This window comes from Bombina bombina, chromosome 1, assembly GCF_027579735.1.
Source record: "Bombina bombina isolate aBomBom1 chromosome 1, aBomBom1.pri, whole genome shotgun sequence".
Lineage (NCBI taxonomy): Eukaryota > Metazoa > Chordata > Amphibia > Anura > Bombinatoridae > Bombina > Bombina bombina.
The window spans coordinates 309,040,189-309,062,127 of NC_069499.1; the positions used below are offsets into that span (position 1 = coordinate 309,040,189).

Below are 21,939 nucleotides of genomic sequence, written 5' to 3' on the forward strand. Positions count from 1 at the left end.
TTATTTCTTGTTCATGTTGCAATCCTCAATAAAAAATTGTTAAAAAAAAAAAAAAAAAAAAAAATTGTTACCAATCACACCAATTATTAAAATGATGTCCCACTGAGAAGACAAAGAAAATGGTACAACACCTAACCAACTCAATTGGATAAATTACCTACTAACAGATAGGTCATGCACTTAGGCAATTGCACACGCATGGCACAAAAATTAAAGAGATCTTACTAGAACAAATGATATTACAGTAGTTACAAATGCTAAGAACAAGGTTACAATAAAAAAGGCATAGTTTAATTATTACAAATACCATGCAGACATATAGTAGAAAAAACACCTTTGATTTTCCCTAGAGTTTGTTAGTTCTTTTTAATTTATTTGGCCCCCTGCCGGTTTGTGCACCTCAATACCCCTCTCAAATTGCCAGGTGTTCAATTAAGAAAGAGCCTATACCGCTCTACAAATAACGGATAGTAATAATAAAATACGAGAGGGATATAACAATTAATATTATTAAAAAGGGACAGAAAACGATAAAAAAAAAAAAAAAAAAAAAAAAAAAAAAAAACTTATATTAAATCAATTATTTATAAATATTATTTCTCTAAATGATAACTCTTGATACTATTTTTAAAATTCACCTTTTTAATTTCTTTTCTGTCGTTATCCTCGACTGCTTCCACTCGCCACACACTCTCAAATATATATATATATATATATATATATATATATATATATATATATATATATATATATATACACTGTGTGCAGAATTATTAGGCAAATGAGTATTTTGACCACATCATCCTCTTTATGCATGTTGTCTTACTCCAAGCTGTATAGGCTCGAAAGCCTACTACCAATTAAGCATATTAGGTGATGTGCATCTCTGTAATGAGAAGGGGTGTGGTCTAATGACATCAACACCCTATATCAGGTGTGCATAATTATTAGGCAACTTCCTTTCCTTTGGCAAAATGGGTCAAAAGAAGGACTTGACAGGCTCAGAAAAGTCAAAAATAGTGAGATATCTTGCAGAGGGATGCAGCACTCTTAAAATTGCAAAGCTTCTGAAGCGTGGTCATCGAACAATCAAGCGTTTCATTCAAAATAGTCAACAGGGTCGCAAGAAGCGTGTGGAAAAACCAAGGCGCAAAATAACTGCCCATGAACTGAGAAAAGTCAAGCGTGCAGCTGCCAAGATGCCACTTGCCACCAGTTTGGCCATATTTCAGAGCTGCAACATCACTGGAGTGCCCAAAAGCACAAGGTGTGCAATACTCAGAGACATGGCCAAGGTAAGAAAGGCTGAAAGACGACCACCACTGAACAAGACACACAAGCTGAAACGTCAAGACTGGGCCAAGAAATATCTCAAGACTGATTTTTCTAAGGTTTTATGGACTGATGAAATGAGAGTGAGTCTTGATGGGCCAGATGGATGGGCCCGTGGCTGGATTGGTAAAGGGCAGAGAGCTCCAGTCCGACTCAGACGCCAGCAAGGTGGAGGTGGAGTACTGGTTTGGGCTGGTATCATCAAAGATGAGCTTGTGGGGCCTTTTCGGGTTGAGGATGGAGTCAAGCTCAACTCCCAGTCCTACTGCCAGTTTCTGGAAGACACCTTCTTCAAGCAATGGTACAGGAAGAAGTCTGCATCCTTCAAGAAGAACATGATTTTCATGCAGGACAATGCTCCATCACACGCGTCCAAGTACTCCACAGCATGGCTGGCAAGAAAGGGTATAAAAGAAGAAAATCAAATGACATGGCCTCCTTGTTCACCTGATCTGAACCCCATTGAGAGCCTGTGGTCCATCATCAAATGTGAGATTTACAAGGAGGGAAAACAGTACACCTCTCTGAACAGTGTCTGGGAGGCTGTGGTTGCTGCTGCACGCAATGTTGATGGTGAACAGATCAAAACACTGACAGAATCCATGGATGGCAGGCTTTTGAGTGTCCTTGCAAAGAAAGGTGGCTATATTGGTCACTGATTTGTTTTTGTTTTGTTTTTGAATGTCAGAAATGTATATTTGTGAATGTTGAGATGTTATATTGGTTTCACTGGTAAAAATAAATAATTGAAATGGGTATATATTTGTTTTTTGTTAAGTTGCCTAATAATTATGCACAGTAATAGTCACCTGCACACACAGATATCCCCCTAAAATAGCTATAACTAAAAACAAACTAAAAACTACTTCCAAAACTATTCAGCTTTGATATATAGTTTTTTGGGTTCATTGAGAACATGGTTGTTGTTCAATAATAAAATTAATCCTCAAAAATACAACTTGCCTAATAATTCTGCACTCCCTGTATATATATACACATATATACACACACAGAAAAAGTACAATCCTAGTCACAAGGAGGTAAAGTATAGGAAGAGATGAATGAATTGATACATAGTGATTTTGTATTAAAACAGTTAAATGAATAGCAGCACTTGTAATTCATTAGCATATAAATTCAACTAAAAATGCATGGAATGGATTAAGCTAAGGTGAGATGCAAGGCTTGCAATGCACACTGATGCATAACTAGCAAGAAGTATGAAATAAGATTTATGGCAGGTGTGGGACTATGTAAAGCTTTCATTGAAAAATATGAAGTAAAAATAGTGCAATTTATGAAATTTGAGATATAGAAATCAGAAACTTCCTTCAATTGTTTAAAGGGCTCATGGGTATTAAGTACAAACTTCCTCTGGAAGTATCCTGCCTGTTGTGTGTTTACATTACTACAAGCAACATCTACTCTTACTTGATTTGGTCAGACAAAAAAATATGGACAATATGCGTAAGAGTAAACATAGTTTGATCATTTGATTTATAAACAATCTAAATGCATAAGGAACAAAAGATTTCATTAAAGGGTCAGTAAACTATTAAATGTGTTTCCCTTATTGTGTTTCCAATTTCTTTTTTTTACCTCCTGCAGATTATAAAAACGTATGAGGTTTGCTTTTTAACTTTTATTTGTGTATATGAATTTGCTGATTTTGCGTTTTGAAGCCACAACCTAATAAAATGGATTGAGCTTGCAGGTATAATTAGATCTCATTTTAGCCTGCCTCCTCTGAGGTGGTGAAGAGGTGAGCTAGCAGCAGCCTGCCTCCTCTGAGGGGGCGAAGAGGTGAGCTAGCAGCAGCCTGCCTCCTCTGAGGGGGTGAAGAGGTGAGCTAGCAGCAGCAGCCTGCCTCCTCTGAGGGGGTGAAGAGGTGAGCTAGCAGCAGCAGCCTGCCTCCTCTGAGGGGGTGAAGAGGTGAGCTAACAGCTGCCTGCCTCCTCTGAGGGGGTGAAGAGGTGAGCTAACAGCTGCCTGCCTCCTCTGAGGGGGTGAAGAGGTGAGCTAGCAGCAGCAGTCTGCCTCCTCTGAGGGGGTGAAGAGGTGAGCTAACAGCAGCCTGCCTCCTCTGAGGGGGTGAAGAGGTGAGCTAACAGCAGCCTGCCTCCTCTGAGGGGGTGAAGAGGTGAGCCAGCAGCAGCCTGCCTCCTCTGAGGTGGATAAGAGGTGAGCCAACAGCTGCCTGCCTCCTCTGAGGGGGTGAAGAGGTGAGCTAGCAGCAGCCTGCCTCCTCTGAGGGGGTGAAGAGGTGAGCTAGCAGCAGCCTGCCTCCTCTGAGGGGGTGAAGAGGTGAGCTAGCAGCAGCCTGCCTCCTCTGAGGGGGTGAAGAGGTGAGCTAGCAGCAGCCTGCCTCCTCTGAGGGGGTGAAGAGGTGAGCTAGCAGCAGCCTGCCTCCTCTGAGGGGGTGAAGAGGTGAGCTAGCAGCAGCCTGCCTCCTCTGAGGGGGTGAAGAGGTGAGCTAGCAGCAGCCTGCCTCCTCTGAGGGGGTGAAGAGGTGAGCTAGCAGCAGCCTGCCTCCTCTGAGGTGGATAAGAGGTGAGCTAGCAGCAGCGTGCCTCCTCTGAAGGATTAAAGAGGTGAGCTAGCAGCAGCCTGCCTCCTCTGAAGGATTAAAGAGGTGAGCTAGCAGCAGCCTGCCTCCTCTGAGGGATTAAAGAGGTGAGCTAGCAGCAGCCTGCCTCCTCTGAGGGATTAAAGAGGTGAGCTAGCAGCAGCCTGCCTCCTCTGAGGGATTAAAGAGGTGAGCTAGCAGCAGCCTGCCTCCTCTGAGGGATTAAAGAGGTGAGCTAGCAGCAGCCTGCCTCCTCTGAGGGATTAAAGAGGTGAGCTAGCAGCAGCCTGCCTCCTCTGAGGGATTAAAGAGGTGAGCTAGCAGCAGCCTGCCTCCTCTGAGGGATTAAAGAGGTGAGCTAGCAGCAGCCTGCCTCCTCTGAGGGATTAAAGAGGTGAGCTAGCAGCAGCCTGCCTCCTCTGAGGGATTAAAGAGGTGAGCTAGCAGCAGCCTGCCTCCTCTGAGGGATTAAAGAGGTGAGCTAGCAGCAGCCTGCCTCCTCTGAGGGATTAAAGAGGTGAGCTAGCAGCAGCCTGCCTCCTCTGAGGGATTAAAGAGGTGAGCTAGCAGCAGCCTGCCTCCTCTGAGGGATTAAAGAGGTGAGCTAGCAGCAGCCTGCCTCCTCTGAGGGATTAAAGAGGTGAGCTAGCAGCAGCCTGCCTCCTCTGAGGGATTAAAGAGGTGAGCTAGCAGCAGCCTGCCTCCTCTGAGGGATTAAAGAGGTGAGCTAGCAGCAGCCTGCCTCCTCTGAGGGATTAAAGAGGTGAGCTAGCAGCAGCCTGCCTCCTCTGAGGGATTAAAGAGGTGAGCTAGCAGCAGCCTGCCTCCTCTGAGGGATTAAAGAGGTGAGCTAGCAGCAGCCTGCCTCCTCTGAGGTGGTGAAGAGGTGAGCTAACAGCAGTCTATTATTATTATTCTTTATTTATAAAGCACCAACAGATTCCACAGCGCTGCCCATGGGTACAAGGATAACAGTACAATGGAGAAACAATACACTAAGAGACAATTTTACAGACAAATACAGGGGGGAATTGGGGGCCCTATCCCCGCGGGAACGTACAGTCTAGAGACTAATGGGGTTTTTTTCCTCTTGCATTACTATGTAATGTTTTCTAGCCAAGTGTTTAAAATTTCTCAAACCCAGAATTTTCTATATATAACCCCCACATCAGGAGCGTAATTACAGTGGTCTCAGTGGTTTAAATCTAGACCAGGCTTGCGCCTCTAGGGGGCCCATATTCTCTGATGCAGACTTACTAAGGGGGGAGGAGGACTCTCAATCACAGAGAATCAGCGCCTCTTGCTCTTGTGTGAATCCTGGTTTAGCTCTGCCGATTTCAAACCATAAAGGCACTGTTGAAATGGGGGAAGGGACAGTCGCAGCCTTGACCAGGGGCCCAGTAAAGTCTAGTTATGTCTGTACACCACTTTCTAAAAACTGCAATGCATGAGCTTTAAGTCTCTTAAAAAGTATTGGTCTGTATGAAATAATATGACTACTTTACTATTAAACAGTGCTCATTTGGTAAAAACAAAATTTGTTGAATCAAAGTAAACCTAAAAAGAAACAGATCGAGTACAAAACAGCAAACAACTTACTTGTTTTCTAGAATAATGAGCACTTATTATTCTTACACAATTCTTAGTGTACTCAGTTTACTTAAAGTGACACTCAAGTCAAAATTAAACTTTCATGATTCAGATAGAGTGCAGTCTCTTTATATTTACACTTTTTGAGTAACCAGCTCCTACTGAGCATGTGCAAGAATTCACAGAATATACATATATGCATTTGTGATTGGCTGATGGCTGTCACATGGGGAGTGGAAATAGACATAACTTTTAAATTTGTCAGGGGGAGAAAAAAAAAAAAATCTACTACTCATTTGAAGTTCAGTCTTTTTATCGTAAATTTGTTGATTACTGTACTCTATTTTCTGGCCCTTTAACCTTCCTGCATATTCCTCCTCCTCCTGCTGTGACAGGAAGTACATATGTAGGGGGGAAAAAAAAAGGTAATTTCCATTTCAAATGATGAATAATACATATTGCAAGAAACTGCTTAGTGTTTTTTTTTATTATAATAATGAAACAGACTGTTTAACACTAAAAGGGATATGAAACGCAAATATTTTCTTTTATGATTCAAATAGCACATGCAATTGTAAGCAACTTTCTAATTTACTCCTAATATCAATTTTTATTCCTTCTCTTGGTATCTTTATTTAAAAAGCAGGAACGTAAGCTTAGGAGTTAGACCATTTTTGGTTCAGCACCTGGGTAGTGCTTGCTGATTGGTGGTTAAATGTAGCCACCAATCAGCAAGAGCTGCCCAGGGTGCTGTACTGAAAATGGGCTGGCTCCTAACCTTACATTCCTGGTTAATTTTGACTTGAGTGTCCCTTTAAAAAAAAGCAGCTCCTGAAGAGAGGGATCTCTCGAAAGCTTGTTCTTTTCTATGTAATGTTAGTCCAATAAAAACGTTATTACTGTATACTACAATACTCATGTTATTTGGATATTTATCTACTGGACTAATACGGCTATTACATTTCCCTAAGAGCAAAAATGTATATTTAAAAAAAAAAAAAACGTACATACATTTGATTCAGCAACAAGCTCTATACCAAGCGCTCTCTCTCCACTTGATCATTTATTTTCACTAAGACAAGCGGATCCTTTATTTATTATACACATGAAATGTTTTAAACAAGCCACGTTAGCAAAGTATTTTCAACAGAGATTTGTATGGGTTTATAATATGCACAAAAAATGTAATGCTCAGTCAAACTCTTCTAAATTTCAAATTTCCACAATCCAACGTGGCTATTTTTATTCCTATGCAGCCTATCTGGTCTAGTAAGGAATCAACTAAGCATCAGCCACATCTAAAAAAAAAAAAAGAAAATGTGAATACAGTTAAATTATCTATAATCAGAAAAAACTAATAACCCGGTTGATTTTTTTAGAATCAATAGTAGTAGTTCTAAAAACTAGGATTTTGAAACACCAAGGATGATACTCAAATTTGTTATGTTGTATTTAAAAGAGAATGTTTCAAAATGTATCACAGTGCTCTTATTTTTTAAATGAATGTTCCTTTACTGAATTAGAACATTATTTCTGTGGGAGTTGCCCTATCAGCCAGTGATCATCACAATCCCAGAACTACTGTACAAAACCATGCACCTCCTGTTACGTGTACACAGCTTTTACTAACCATTTGGTACAAATCAAACATGTTTAACTGCTGCCATCTCATATATACTCTTTTTGAGCAATATGCCCCTTTAAGCACTGTTTTGTTTCCACATACACATAAAATAGTTATCCTTTAAAGCTTTGTCATCCTTTTTTTTCTCCACACACCAATAACACTGAAAAATTTAACATTTTCAAAATGTGTACTGATCTGAAAGATAACTAGATATGCAGAATTCCAGCCAAATTCTAACACACAATAGCTGCAAGAATTTCAAAATAATCCTTAAAATAGAATCATTTGAAATGTATTATGATTATCACGAATATCATTATGAATAATAATAATCATCATCAGCTTAAAGGGACAGTATACACTCATTTTCATATAACTGCATGTAATAGACACTACTATAAAGAATACGATGCACAAATACTGTTATAAAAATTCAGTATAAAATGGTTTAAAAACATACTTAGAAGCTTTCAGTTTAGCTCTGTTGAAAAGGTAGTTGGAAAGCCCACTGCAAGTGGGAAATAAGACACTCCCCCCCTCCCCCTTCTTTTGCATATGAAAAGACCCTTTACACAAACAGGAGCAAGCTGGAGAAGGTATCTGACAGTATTCAAATAAAACTTTGGGGCTTGGTTAGGAGTCTGAAAATCAGAGCAATGTTATTTAAAAATAAGCATAATTATACATTTTTTTAAAAAAACAACTTTATGGGCTATATAAATAGATCATCTACAAAACATGTATGCAAAGAAAAAATGAGTGTATAATGTCCCTTTAAGTAGAACAGCTGACCTTTAAATCCTCCATAAAAAAAAAAAGATAGTCCAAGCTTCCACTAATAATAGTGCTACTTACTTTCCCTTTCTTATTAGCTGGTACTATTTATTCCAGTTTCTAGTCTATATGGATTTCTTGAGCAAGGTGAAAAAACATATCCGCCTCAAACCCAAAACCAGAAGCTGCGACACAAGAATTTATTATTGCACAGTTAGAATAGAATTCCGAGTCTTCTATGTGCTTAAAAACAGAAGTCTATGAAAGCAAACAATCGCTTCCTCAAAACAAAATGTGTATAGAACAGCAGTGCAATAAAGCTAGATAGCAAAAATAGCTCCAATACAGTTGGCTGCAATACCGAAATATTTTAAAACATACATGCAATGCACTGGCTTCTAAATCTGTAACATCACTTTAACAAAAGTACAGTATGTAATAGCAGAATAAAGCATTACAAAATAAGCACACTATTTAACCGCTACTTTGCAAGCAGCCTTATTTATTTATTTTTTACATCCAAACAAACATTTTGCATGCTGGCTTACCCTTATAGGAGTGTTCTGTTCACAAAAGATACAGAACTGCTGACTGTTAATATACTTCACTGATACTGGAGCCAGTCTGGACAGAGTAAGAGAGATGAACTACATAACTGAGTTAACCAGATAATACTTTCTGTAACCATACAGTTTTCCTGGCCTCATGCCATAACACAAGATAAAAAATGAGTTTCTATGAATATAAAGGACAAGAATTATACACAACTAGATCGGCTGGTATTTGCAGACGTCACCAGGTTAGAGATATAGAGAAAAAGAGAGAATGGTGACGGCTTTCATACTGTGGCACAGGAGAATTCACGAGTCCAAAAAAGCTGCTTGTATTGATGGACTTAAAAAAAAAAATATGTGCGTGTATATATATATATATATATATATATATATATATATATATATAAATAAATCATGTGTATAATCATATGTGTATATTGTATTTACAATATATATGTGCATTATATATACACAGTGTGTGTAGGTGTCCAGATCTAAGGGGAAAAAGAGAGATGCCTCATCAACAACATGTAAACATACTCAAAATGAAAAAAAGGAAATCTTAGACTAGGTTTTGGTTTCAGCAGTTCAAACCATTTATTTTACATTAAACTATGAATGAAAATAATAGCTGTCACTATTTTAAATTACCAACTTCACATGCAACATATACTCTGAATTTCAAAATAGCAGATTTTTTTCTGCTAAATCCCCCCCCCATTTTCCAGCCCCTTGTCATGTGACAGACCGCAACGAATCACAGACTAGTATACATATACCCTGTAAGCTTGTACACCTATTTAGTAGGCTCTTGTTCCCCAGAAAGTGTTTATGTAAAAAGACTGTGCAAAATTTGATAATAGAAGTAAATTGGAAAGGGTCTTAAAACTGCATTTTCTATCTGAACTTTTGACTTGAGTGTTCCTTTAGTGTTGATCTTACCTTATTAGCTTGAGGAAAGGAGATACCAAAGAGTACTGTAATTCCATGTAATATGGCCAGGAAAAATAATATGTAAAGCATTAAATACATTTTCTGTCCTGTAACTTAGAGGGGTTTTTGTTTGGTCACTGGTGCCGTAATGTCAGAAACATTCTACAGTATTGGATCATAACTGATCTTTATTTCTCATTCACTTTCCAGATTTGTAACAAAAGGCAAAGCTTCTACAATTTCTCAAAGCAATGCTGTTTATCATCTGATGTGGAATATGCTTGAATATAAACCTGGCTTTATTCATTCTACCTGGTGCTTGACAGGATCCAGGAGCACTAATACCTTACATTTTATTTGCAGACACTATATTTTTAAAGAGACAAAACTATTTGTAATATAAAATGTTTAAGTATGTGTAGTTGAAAAACAACAACTTTGCAGCATACTTTATTTTGCCTCCTTTTTCTGTAATTTAACTAAATGTGGGCTTTCCAATTCCATGTTGAAACCTAGCTTTCCCTTATCTGATCTCTTCTGCTTAGAATAATTAGGGACAGATAAAGACAAACGATGGCTGTGTAAAATATAGCGTTAAAGTGACTTAAAAACTGACGGTAACGTCAAAATTAAAGGGACATGAACCCCTAATTTTTTATTTTATGATTAATATAGAGCAGGCAATTTTAAACAACTTTCCAATGTACTTATTTTATCTAATTTTCTTCAGTCTCTTTGTATCCTTTGTTGAAAAGCATAAATTGGTAGGCTCTGGAGCAATAATGCACTACAAGACGCTAACTGCTGATTGGTAGCTGCACAAACATGCCTCGTTTCATCGGTTCATCTGTTGTGTTCAGGTAACGCCCAGTACTGCATTTCTGCTTCTTCAACAAAGGATGCAACGATAATTAAATGGATATTAAACACTAAATACATGTTATATGCATAGTACAAAGGTTATTTCCCACCTCCCTGTCTGTAGTCATGGGTGCCATCATGTTGCATTCTTTCACTTTATTCCAGAGTGTACTTATTTGCACACGTGCAGCAGTTTTCCTCCAGATATCTGCAGTCTAACTTAGGTTCCATAATGGCTGCACCCCTGATTAGAAGGAGGTACATGGAACTTATTTAGTGTTCCTTTAAGATAATTTGATAATGGTAGATAAAGTACATTGAAAAATAGTTTAAACTGACTATCTGCATCATGAAAGAGAACTAAGCAAAATTAATAGAAGTAAAATTGGAAAGTTGTTAAAAAATGTCATGGTCTATCCATTCTGCCTCACTTTAATTTACTGTTTCTTTAAGCACTTTTAACAGTTACTTTATAATCCACATAGCCTTTGTTTGCACACATTACCCATCCCTAAATGTCCTCAGCAGAATTAGATAAGGGGAACCTAGGTTTCAACAAGACAGTGACCATTACCTTATAGGAACTTACATTTTTCCCTTAATTCTTCATTATTTAAAAGCTGAATCTGTCGGCGCTCTACAAATAACCGATAATAATACAAATACAAGTATTATTCTCGTGCTAATCTATGCTTCAAATACTTTATTCTATCTAGCTGATATTACCGACCCTGTATAGAAATTTGTTAATTTCATTCCTTTATTTTTCACACACAATTTATTAGGCTTTGGTTAATCACTATTTATATCGCCTAGCATACTGATCTTTAAAGAGACAATATAGTCAAACATGTTTATCATGAATATGAAAGAACGTTATTTAACACATGTTAAAATATTTTTGTATGCCAAACATTTAATGCAGTTTATTTCGATTTTGAAGCTAACAGGAAGTGCAAATATTGTGTTCAACTGAGCCTGAAATTCTTAGTAAAAACAATTTTGCAATATACTTACATTATTTTCCCCTTTTCCTGTACTTTAAAAAGGGACGCTAAAGTCAAAATTAAACTGCATTATTCAGATAGAACATGCAAATTTTAATATAAAACAAAAACGTTCCTATTTACTTCCATTGTCAAAATGTGTAGTCTTTTTATATACACACATTCAGAGTTATCAAGTCCTACAGAGAAAAGGTAAGTGTTCACAGTGCAGGGGTCTACAAATATACTTCAAATTCAGGAGCCAGTAAGAATATTTATATTTAGTAACCAGGCAATGGTATCTGAATATAAATATATGGAGAATAACCCAAAACCTTAGGGTACTAGGGATAAAATTATAGAAGCCAGTGGCTCCCTGGCTCCTGGTTTTGTCGAGCCCTGTTGCAGTGTATACATATATCAGTCTGTGATTTGATTATCTTTGTCACACGGTACAGGGGATAGGGAGATGGAGTGAAATTCTGAAATTGTGCGTGTGTGGGGGGTGTGGAGATGGCTTATTGAAAATTCAGAGTGTTAATGCATTGTCTCTTGCATTTGCTGATCATGCAATTTTACTGTATTTAATGCTTCTTTAAGTTTTATAGATCCTCTCTACAAATAGAGAAAATGCAGTTATAGCAAATAAATAAAAATAATTCTATTTATTTTACATCTGGTTACAGTAGAATTCAATTAATGGAGGGATAGCATTTTTGCTATCCCTCCATTTTTTCTCTGATAGTCCCGGTAGTGAAGGGGTTAATCCCCCTGAATGTAGCTCCGTTTTAAAGGAAGAAGCACAGTGTTTAAGGAGTAACATAGCATTCTGGAATTCATAATTCTCAGTTTATATTGTGCCTCTGCAGTTTTAGACTAATTCCCAGCATGCATTGTACAACGGTGAGGAGTGAGCTTCCTAAAAGGCAGAACGTTTTGCATGAGCCCTAGCCTCCTTAATGCTGTATGTGTATATATTCCAGGAAGGGAATACACTGTGCGTATGAGACTATGAGCCCCTCGTACACACTGGGGAAGGCGCACTATCTACTTCCTGTTATATAATTTATATGGTCACACCCTCTGCACAAACACTAGTGGGAAGGGGGAATGCACCGTACCAGTGATCTTTAAAGTGAATGTCAATTTTGATGCTAAAGTGCCCGGTTTTTAAAAATTTGATTAAAAATAGGGGCACTTTAAAGGGACAGTCTACACCAGAATTTTTATTGTTTTAAAAGATAGATAATCCCTTTATTACCCATTTCCCAGTTTTGCATAACCAACACAGTTATAATAATATACTTTTAACCTCTGTGATTATCCTGTATCTAAGCCTTTGCAAACTGCCCCTTTTTTCAGTTCTTTTGACAGACTTGCAGTCTAGCCAATCAGTGCCTGCTCCCAGATTACTTCACGTGCACGAGCACAGTGTTATCTATATGAAATATGTGAACTAACACCCTCTAGTGGTGAAAAACTGTTAAAATGCAATCTGAAAGAGGTGGGCTTCAAGGTCTAAGAAATTAGCATATGAACCTCCTAGGTTAAGCTTTCAACTAAGAATACCAAGAGAACAAAGCAAAATTGGTGATAAAAGTAAATTGGAAAATTATTTAAAATTTCATGCTCTATCTGAATCATGAAAGATTATTTTGGCCTACACTGTCCCTTTAATTCATCAAAATTTACATTTCACTCGTGCTGTGAAAAAATACTTACCTTTTAATCTTGACAGCAGCTCCAGCTTCCTCCGGTCGTTGCAAGCCATTTCTGACATCAGAAATGATGGATCGGTCATCCTCCAATCACGGTTCCCCCCCCCCCCCGGGGGAATCAGTGTCTGATTCAATGCCGTGATTGGAGGAAGCCGGATTCCTCATTTTAGACCCAGGAAGAGGCTTTGCGACGGGTGTAGGAAGCTGGAGCTGCTGTCAAGTATTAATGTTAAGTTTTTTTCACAACAGGAGTGAAATGTAAATTTTGATGAATTAAAGTGCCCCGGTTTTTAATCAAATTTTTAAAAACTGGGCACTTTAGCATCAAAATTGACATTCACTTTAAAGTGATGGTAAATTTTAGTAAATCTCTTGCACTTTCTATGAAGCCTATCCGTTGTTTAGCTTAATCGCTAACTTTTTAAACCTTCAATATAACTGTTGGTAAGAGATCACAATCTTTTAAAAAATATCTTACTGTTCCTCGCTCCTCCCATCTCCCACTTCGATATCGCCTTAAACTAGAGAGCGGTCCCACCCGCTCCCTACGTCACAACTCAAGGCTCGCTCCCGTGAGACCAGCTTAGCACATGCGCGAACAAATGTCAACGTCACCTTGTAATGAATTTAGCGCACATGCATAACAACAACGTCACAATGTAAACAATGAATCACAAGATTCAGCATTTACTATTGTGAATCAAAGACGTAAATTAGCGGTTACAGGATCGAGCATGATGTTCAAACCAATGAATAAGAAACCATGCATGCTCAGTTTATTTAGCGGCCTAATTTTCAACTGGTTGAAATAAAAACGTGACTGCTGTGTAAAAAACAAACAAAAAACAAAAAAAAAAACATATATGATGATTAAAAAAGAAGTTTCCAAAGCTTAGAACTTAGTTTAGATATCGGGGGGGGGGGGGGGGGGGGGGAAGAATGATGAATTAAACATATTTATTTAATTTATTGAGTATAATAGTTGATAGAAAATAGCGTAACTTTATATTATATTTCCACTCCCACCACCTTTTTTAACACCATCAAAGAAAAAGGTATCTCATTATTGATACTGTGCTATGCGTTAACACTTTCCATCCTCCTACTTACATACTGCAATAGTTGTTGAAAGTTTTGCCAATAGCGCAAATATAGAAATATACATTTTGCATATCTTAGGTGTGTGGGGCTGTGGGTATCCCTCATACAGAGAGTGTGTGGGGCTGTGGGTATCCCTCATACAGAGAGTGTGTGGGGCTGTGGGTATCCCTCATACAGAGAGTGTGTGGGGCTGTGTGTATCCCTCATACAGAGAGTGTGTGGGGCTGTGGGGCATCCCTCATACAGAGAGTGTGTGGGGCTGTGGGGCATCCCTCATACAGAGAGTGTGTGGGGCTGTGGGGCATCCCTCATACAGAGAGTGTGTGGGGCTGTGGGGCATCCCTCATACAGAGAGTGTGTGGGGCTGTGGGGCATCCCTCATACAGAGAGTGTGTGGGGCTGTGGGGCATCCCTCATACAGAGAGTGTGTGGGGCTGTGGGGCATCCCTCATACAGAGAGTGTGTGGGGCTGTGGGGCATCCCTCATACAGAGAGTGTGTGGGGCTGTGGGGCATCCCTCATACAGAGAGTGTGGGGCATCCCTCATACAGAGAGTGTGTGGGGCATCCCTCATACAGAGAGTGTGTGGGGCATCCCTCATACAGAGAGTGTGTGGGGCATCCCTCATACAGAGAGTGTGTGGGGCATCCCTCATACAGAGAGTGTGTGGGGCTGTGGGGCATCCCTCATACAGAGAGTGTGTGGGGCTGTGGGGCATCCCTCATACAGAGAGTGTGTGGGGCTGTGGGGCATCCCTCATACAGAGAGTGTGTGGGGCTGTGGGGCATCCCTCATACAGAGAGTGTGTGGGGCTGTGGGGCATCCCTCATACAGAGAGTGTGTGGGGCTGTGGGTATCCCTCATACAGAGAGTGTGTGGGGCTGTGGGCATCCCTCATACAGAGAGTGTGTGGGGCTGTGGGGCATCCCTCATACAGAGAGTGTGTGGGGCTGTGGGGCATCCCTCATACAGAGAGTGTGTGGGGCTGTGGGTATCCCTCATACAGAGAGTGTGTGGGGCTGTGGGTATCCCTCATACAGAGAGTGTGTGGGGCTGTGGGTATCCCTCATACAGAGAGTGTGTGGGGCTGTGGGTATCCCTCATACAGAGAGTGTGTGAGGCTGTGGGTATCCCTCATACAGAGAGTGTGTGGGGCTGTGGGTATCCCTCATACAGAGAGTGTGTGGGGCTGTGGGTATCCCTCATACAGAGAGTGTGTGAGGCTGTGGGTATCCCTCATACAGAGAGTGTGTGGGGCTGTGGGTATCCCTCATACAGAGAGAGTGTGTGGGGCTGTGGGTATCCCTCATACAGAGAGTGTGTGGGGGCTGTGGGTATCCCTCATATAGAGAGTGTGTGGGGATCCCTCATACAAAATTTGTGAGGGGGCTATGAGTATCTCTCATCCAGAATGTGTCTCTCCCACTAGTTCAGGGTGTCAGTCATTCAGCATATTAGAGTGTGTGAAATGAATTGTTACTTGGTTTTAATCAGTGTGTGCGTCAACTTCAGTCGTTCAGTGTAAGAGTGTGCCTAAGACAGTATAGGTAGGTGTGTGACTCAGTTACTGTATACCACAGTTTATAAGGTGTACGATAGTCGTTAGGTTTATACTTGTGATGCTCACCTCCTATTCCTTTCTTCCACACCCTGGTCCTTTATCTTGCACTACTCCGATCCCTTCAATCCAAGCGGGCGCGGCTTGTACACCCCCCAACTAGTTCCCCAGTTTCCTGAAGCCGCCCATTAGATTGTACGGGTAGCAGGAAGAAACCAAATACCTTAGCATAGCCCGCTACGGAAAGTCGTGAGGGACAAAGGAGATTCAAAGTCAAACGCAAAGTGTGCGCCTGTTGCTTTGCATTTAAACATTCTGCGCACTAGTTACTCGGACTTCTTATGTTAGAAATCAACACAGTCACACCGATTTACTTTTGTCTATTGTAAGCTACATTGAGCCACAGTGGCTCATTCTGGCAACAAATGAATAGTGTTGTAAAATATGAGTCTAAAATAATATAATTTAACCTGATGTATGAAGTTCGTTGTCTATTAGAATTTAAATTATACACAAAACTTTTTAAAATGTATCAAAGAAAATGTTTCGAATTAACCACTTAGTGACCAGACCATTTTTCAATTTTCTATTTTTACATTTCTGTGGTGTTTGTGTTTAGCTGTAATTGTCCTCTTACTCATTTACTGTACCCACACATATTATATACCGTTTTTCTCACCATTAAATGGCCTTTCTAAATATGCAATTATTTTCATCATATCTTATAATTTACTATAAACATTTTTATAAAATATGATGGAAAATTTTAAAAAAAAACACTTTTTCTAACTTTGACCCCCAAAATCAGTTACAAATCTACAACCACCAAAAAACACAATGCTAAAAAGTTTCTAAATTTTGTTTCTGAGTTTAGAAATACCCAATGTTTACATGTTCTTTGCTTTTTTTGCAAATTATAGGGCAAATCCACACGGCTATTGGTTAAGAGGTGAAAATGTCACCTCTGAGCAAAAAAAAATTTGGCCAGTGCCCTTTATTTGTTTCAACAATCAACCTTAGCATTTCAAAAACGCTATGGTTGACTTTCATTTTAAAGTGAATGTCAATTTTCACTGTTTTGATGCCTCCAAATAATTCCTTTTGTGTCTATTAGATAAACCGCCACTTTTTAAAAAAAAATTAAAAAAAAATTATTTAGTATATATTTTTATTACCAAGTTGATGCCGTTTCCAATTCCAACTCCTCCCAGCCGCTACTTCCTACTTCTCAGTGTGACGTATAGAGTGGTCTCACCCGCTCTATACGTATCCTTCAAGCGCGCTCCCGTCTAGTTCTTCAACAGCGCATGCGTTCAAACCGATATCGTTGACTAGCTATATAGTATTCAATGAATGAATACTTTCATTTAATACTATTGTGTAACATATATATATATATGCAAGTAAGTATTGTAATAAAGAATTGCATTATTCAAATTCGTTTATAACATGCTTATGAGTTTGAAATCGATTACGAGCTCTTAAAATTGTTTTAGCATCAGAGCTTACCTGGCTGTTGACGATCGATATATATATATATATATATAATTATTTTTTTAATAGAGCAGCAGCCAGCAGGTGATCAATTCTCTAAGCAGGTAATAAAAAGAAGGCAGAGGAAACAGTTTTTTTTTATAAAACAAATGAAAAAATATATATTTTACCCAGAAATGTTTTTTTTTTTTTACTTGTCAAAGCACCCAGAGCTGCGGCCACCTCTGTCGACGACACTAACGCAGCAGCACAGCCCCGGCGGACCCACACACCACCGCACCACCTGTTCTCTTCTGCTGACTATTTGCAAAAGCGCAAATTTTAGGTCACATGACTGGGTGGGACTTGGGTCCATGTGAGGCGAGCCTGATGGCTATGTCTGCTATGTCTGTTCCTTTTTAGGACATTTTCACCTTACTACTGAGTTCTGTGTTTGTGTGTTACTACCTTTACAACATTTCCAAGTTTGACTACACTTAAAGGGATACTAACCCCACATTTTTTCTTTCATGATTCAGATAGAGCATGCAATTTTAAGTAACTTTCTAATTTACTCCTATTATCAATTTATCTTTGTTCTCATGTTATCTTGATTTGAAAAAGCAGTAATAAAAGGTTAGAAGCCCTCCCATTTTTAGTTCAGCACCTTGGTAGAGCTTGCTGATTGGTTTGCTACATTTAGCCACAAATCAGCAAGTTCTACCCAGGTGCTGAACAAAAAATGGTCCAGCTCTAAAACTTACAGTACTGTTTTTTCAAATCAAGATAGCATGAGAACAAAGAAAAAATGATAATAGGAGTAAATTAGAAAGGTGCTTAAAATCTCATGCTCTATCTGAATCATGAAAGAAAAAAATTGGGTTTAGTATCCCTTTAAGAATAAAGTGCATATACGTTTTAGTTACTTGGTCAAAAATTACACATGTCGAATGCGGGGGGGGGGGGGGCGCTGATCATTGGCAAAGTAAGGGGCCCCAAAATTTCTAGTGGCGGCCCTGCTGACATATCCTCTGGGGTTTGAAGCGATTACGATCGATTGCTTCCAGACCCTTTCAAGTTATTGCAGTGATGCCTCGATATTGATGCATCCTGAAATACTCTTCTGCCAGTACTTAAAGTGAATGTAAAGTCAGTCTCTTCCAGGAATGCCACAGTAATCACATTGAAAAATAGATGAACTTTAATTCATAATTTTATATGCAATACTACCTTTTGTCTGAAAAGTAAATTTTTATCTGCTCGATTATAGTAATATTCCTCTGCCCGCCATCTTTGCTATTTGAGTGACAGATTCGGATCATGTATTTAGACCAAAAATAGATTTCCCCCCCCCCCCCCCCGGGGGACAAACCCCTTTTTCAAAAAGTCACTTTCTCCTAATGCGCATGCGGTAAAGCAGAAATCATCTACTCAGCTTAGGCGCGCGTTCATGCATCGCGCATGTGCTATAGCCGTATTTTCTGAAATAGAAAAAAAAAAAAATATATATATATATATATATATAGTCTTGTTTGATTGGCTTATATAATTAAGTCCATTGTAATTGATCAACACCTGCTCTATTATATATAATGTCTTGTTTTATTGGATTTATAATTATGTCTAGTCAATATAATTTTGTGAAAAAATGCTTCTCCAAATTTGTTCTCTAATGACCACCTGCAGTTTTTTTGCTAGGTAATTTGAAAACAAATGCTTCTCCTGTTTTATTATACCCTGCTTGGTTATTGGTTTTATTTATATATATATATATATATATATATATATATATATGTATATTTTTTTTTAGGTATTTATTGGAAAAGGAATACATTTAAAGGAGGAGTACATTAATACAATTTGCAATAATAACAATAAAAAAAAGCCCCACTAATAAAAGTTTATATTTAGTAAATGTATTTTTTTGGATTAAATAAATATATATTGTGAGAAATAATTAACTGATAGTATTTGGTAATGGTAACAGAATGTATTAAAGGGAAATGAAACCCAAATGTTTTATTTCATGATTTAGAAAGAGCATGCATTTTTAAATAACTTTCTAATTTACTTCTATGATCTAATTTGATTCATTCTCTTGATATCCATGTTGAAAAGCAGATCTAGATAGGCTTAGTAGCTGCTGATTGGTGGCTGCACATAGATGCCTCGTGTGATTGGCTCACCCATGAGCTTTGCTGTTTCTTAAACAAAGGCTATCTAAAGAATGAAGCAAATTAGATAATAGAAGAAAATAGTAATGTTTTTTTAAAGTTGTTTCCTATTTGAATCATGAAATAATTATTTTGGGTTTCATCATGTCCCTTTCGTATATTATAGTTTACTTTAGTACTTTATTAGTAATCACTATAAGACTAAATTTTTTAATTGCAAACCAAAATTGTAAAAATTGTATCATATGAGGCCGCGAGAAGCCACGCCCCAAGCCACGACAACGTCACGCCCAAGCTACACCCTCTCCACCCCCATTTAAAAAGTGTCCAGGAATCTTCTGGGCAAAAGGTGGCAACCCTAAACAGACAATGGACACACACACACAGGCTCAAACATAAACTTGCACATACACCCAAGGAAACACCCACAGAGACAGCCTCAGAAAACACACAAAGACATACACACTCACAGACACCCACAGAAAACACACAAAGACACACACACACAGAGACACTCACAGAAAACACACACAGACTTACATACACACACACACCCTCACAGAGACATCCACAGAAAATACACAGACAGACACATAAACCCTCACAGAGAGACCCACAGAAAAGAAATACTGTACATACACACTCATAGAGACACCAACAAAGACATAAACACAGACACCCACAGAAACACTCACAGGAGGTAAAATGTCTGCACATTGCCATTCCCTAAATCAACAGTGTGTGACATGCATGATAAAAAAAATAGCAGAAATAAAGAGATCACTTTTTAAAGAATCATATTTGTAAATGAGCAAACAAACATACTTCTGTGAATTCAAAATTGTACATTATTGATCTGTCATAAGGGGTTTATTTAGAAAAATACTTTTGAAAGGTTGACATATGTTTGGAGTCCCCCCCCCCCATTTTCCCAAACCAAGAGCACCACTTCAAATTTGTCAGCTGTACTTATGGATTTTGAAAATGCTGTACTCTATATCCTGGTTTCTCAACAGCCGGGCCGTGGCCCGGTGCCGGGCCGTGACAGCCCTGCTGGTGGGCCATGACCTAACCAACATGCCCTCACTGCATACTCTTGACAGGCCCACCACTCCACATATTAGGAATACCAGGCAGGCCTTTCAGAGTGCCATTACACATATGCGAGGGTCCTGGGCATGTAGCGGCAGTATAAATAAAATACAATACATATATACGCAGTATAAATAAAATACAATACATATATACTGTATGTGTATGTGTGTGTGTGTATATATATATATATATATATATATATATATATATATATATATATATATAATATGACTCCTGGGCTGTGGTACTCAGTCTCATACCATTAGATCTGGTTAAATGCAGGATTTAGGCTTGTTTATATGTATTTAAAAATTAAATCAGCTGTAGTGTAAACTGAACAGTGTTAAGTTAACCTGTCTCATTTCAAACACAGAGCAATCTTAGCCTGAGAGTATAACATTTTATGCAGATGTAAAAATCTTAGATAAAATGCCTCCTGGCATCTGGAAAGTCCTTGCATAAAGGGACAGTAAACTGGAATGTAATTAAAAAATATTTATACATTAAAAAAATCATATCTGCCAAAAGGGCACCTACCATTTGTGTATCGAGGAGGAAACATTTCTGCATGGTTTTAAATTTAGAATGTCTACAACATTGTCAAATAATCATAAAATACACTGATGCATATTGCTAATAAAATGTGTTTTATGGCCCTTGACCCCACCATACAACTACCACACTGAAGTTACAATCTGAAATTGCACAAATAAATAAAAAAAACATTTACTAAGTGATCTGCCATCTGACTCAGGCACACACTGTACAAACTTAAGTGCCAAGTCTGTCTCACACTGTGCATAGCGATTTAGTGCACACTCAGAAATCCTCTCAAATGCTAATGCTTTACTCCTTGTAATGACATTTCTCCATGCTCAATAGAACTCTGTTGTAGCACCCTCTGGTGGCTGCCAAAATGTAAAAAAAACCAAAACATTTAAATTATAGTTGTGCTTGCCACTGGGCCCCTGACAGGAGTCACCCTATTCACCCCCTGATGGCGGCCCTGTGTGTCAGGCACGTCCTTGGTCACTAACTGTATTTTTTTGTAGGACGTGCCTGACATGTCCTTGGCCGTTATGGGGTTAAAGGGACATTCCGGTCAAAATGTAAATGCACATAGATGAATTACATCTTTGAAAAGAAGCACATTTGCAATATGCATGTATTGGCAAAATGCTTCTAGCAAAAGTTATCACTGGTTTAGTGTTAACATTATTCTCTGCATGTGCATGTGAAGCATAGCTAGATATTGTCACTGCACCCACATTTTAAATAATGTAGCTGCTCAGATCATCACTGGGGCTTGTATCATGTCAGCAATTAACAAATTGAGTCATTACCAGATGGTAAAAGCACCTTAGGCTCTCTGAGCAAGTGCTTTGTTTAAAATGCTGGTGCATGGTGCATACTTAAGTACACTTTTGAAACAGCTATAGCTTTTATTAGAAGCATTTTTGCTTATACATGTATATTACAAAAATGCTTCTTTTCAATACCGAAATTACAAAATTTGGCATTTTATTTTTCTGTTATTATGGGCCTTTATGAGTTTAACCACTTTGTGGTGGTTAAACACTTAGCATTACAGGGTTGT

The 21,939-nt window shown here is 38.6% G+C and overlaps 1 protein-coding gene across 2 annotated transcripts in view; it reads right to left on the bottom strand.

The window, feature by feature from the left end:
* Nucleotides 1-15,827, bottom strand: part of RALB (RAS like proto-oncogene B) — a 354,005-nt gene extending 338,178 nt beyond the window's left edge. The window contains exon 1 of one of the 2 annotated variants that reach the window (XM_053698085.1): nucleotides 15,670-15,827. The gene's annotated coding sequence lies outside the window, so the exon portion shown is untranslated. The remainder of the gene's footprint in view (nucleotides 1-15,669) is intronic. The other variant, XM_053698086.1, reaches the window with a different exon arrangement.
* Between the last annotated feature and the right edge of the window lie 6,112 nt (nucleotides 15,828-21,939).